Source organism: Camelus bactrianus, chromosome 17, assembly GCF_048773025.1.
Source record: "Camelus bactrianus isolate YW-2024 breed Bactrian camel chromosome 17, ASM4877302v1, whole genome shotgun sequence".
Classification (NCBI taxonomy): Eukaryota; Metazoa; Chordata; class Mammalia; order Artiodactyla; family Camelidae; genus Camelus; species Camelus bactrianus.
In genome coordinates this window covers 34,733,898-34,736,096 of record NC_133555.1, presented here as the reverse complement: position 1 = coordinate 34,736,096, position 2,199 = coordinate 34,733,898, and positions in this window count along the sequence as shown.

Sequence of the window (2,199 nt, the reverse complement as noted above, 5' to 3'; positions counted from 1 at the left end):
ATTTGCAGCAACATAGATAGTCCTAGAGATTATCGTACCAAGTGAATTAAGTCAGAGAAAGACAAATATGGTATCACTTATATGTGGAATCTTAAAAGATGACACAAATGAACTTTTTACAAAACAGAAAAAGAGAGACATAGGAAATAAACTAATGATTAACAAAAGGAAAAGGGCAGGGGGGAGGGATAAATTAGGAATTTGGGATTGACAGCTACACACTACTATGTGTAAAATAAACAAGGGCCATCTGTACAGCACAGAGAGCTATATTCAGTATCTTATAATAACCTATGATGGAAAAAATCTGAAAAAGGATTTACATATATATGTAAAACAAATGAATCAATTTGCTGTCACGTGAAACATTGTAAATCAACTATACTTCAATTTAAAAAAAACAAAAACCAGGATTCCTGAGCCTTCTAACTGGACAATTACTCCAATATTTAAGTTGGTGAAAGTTCTTTTAATAAAGCCAGTCAGTCCCTAAACTCCTTTAAGGTGCCCCCAGTGATGAGAAATGAAGGTCCTTCGCATGCTAACATGTTTGTGGGAAACGTAGTAGTGAGGACACTTTTGCAATCTTCATCAGAAAAAAATTAGAAAGAGATCAGTTAACCTGAATACCAAGTGTCCTACCCTGAAACTGTGGCCAGGACCCAAGTGGAATCCTAAAACTGTCAGTGCTGGAAACAACTCTCTGCCACGGTGTTTGGGCAGGGACTCAGAAGTTCCTCTTATCACATAGGTTTGTATTCTTTCTATCTTTTATTACACGAGGGCTGAGATGTGAAAGTCAGTGACTCAGAACATGTTCATTACTCACACCTCCCAGGCATGCAGGTACCTGGTTTTCCTCCCCCCGGAGCCCTCACCTGCCCTGCTGTAGGCCTCTGAGAACCCGCAGAGGCCTGGGCCCTGAACAGAGGCAAGAGCCTGTCGTGGCCCCTGTGGTGTTAAGCAGGCTCCCACCCTCTTATGTGCCTGCTTGAAGTCCACCCCACACCGAACTCCCCATCAGCCTGCTCCCCGAGACTGTCACAACGGGGAATCAACTCCATGGTTTGGCCAGAGCAGCCAGTGAGGGAGTCAGACCCCTTCTGAGCCACAATAAAGAACTGGCTGGAGCACTCATTCCAAACACTAAAGCTTACCTGCTCCTGAACGGCAGTGCCTGCCTGCTGACCTGTCTCCGACTGTGGTCCAGACATCAGGCAGAAATGACGGAGGAGGACATGAGAGCAGAGAAGAGCAGCTGTGACTACACTGGGCAGAGACAGACCAAGGTGGCTCCTGCTGTCTTAGGGACAAGGACTTCTGGATAGCTTTATTTAGGGTCAATAAGGGAGGGAAGACAACTCCTCCTGGAATCAGATCAGCCTGTCTCTTCAAACCCCCAATGAAGACCCTGAGTTGGGGGTGGAGCCTGTGTGTCAAAGGGGAGGAAAGGCAGGGGGAGGGGCTCTGGGCAATGGGGAGGGAGCAGAGAGCCATGGGGGAGAGCCTTGTGAGGACCTGAGGGCTGAAGGGCCCTGGGCTCACCTGTTCAGCAGGTGGGCCTTCTGCTAAGGCCAACAGTGGTCTCAGAGGGCATCAACCCCCAGCCCTTCAGACCCAGCCAGCAACACCAGATCCAGCTGCAACAGTCTTGAAGGTCACCTCCAGCTACAAATCAGGAAAACCACGCAAGATGGCCTTCACACTGGCAGACAGTTGGGTTAGGAGCCTGCGCCCAAGATGCCTTGACTTAGAAGACAACCCAGTAACCAGGAGCCCCTCAGAACATCGCAGGCTGTAAGGGATTGGGAAGTCGAGAAATGGGACCCTGTAGAAGGGCCCCCAAGATCCCCTCTGCCTGGAGGTCACGACAGTGACGCCATCCTTGCCCAGTTCCTTTCAAAACCAATGCAACATGAACGGAGCAGTTCAGACACACAAACTGCAGAGAAGGCAGGCCTGCTTGAAGGGACAGCAGAGCCCTCCACCTCAGGTGGCAGGGCCCCCAACCCCATCCAGCTTTGACCCCAGCAAGCCCTGCCCAGGAGCCAAGGAGAGCCCAGCCAGCCCCGCGGTCTGGAACATTCTGTGGGGGCCTCCCGGAGGGTGCAGCTCCCACCTCCTTCTGTGCCTGCCAGGCACAGCTGCCACCCTCCACCTAAGGCAGGGCTGGGCCGAGCCCACATCTCAGACGCCAGA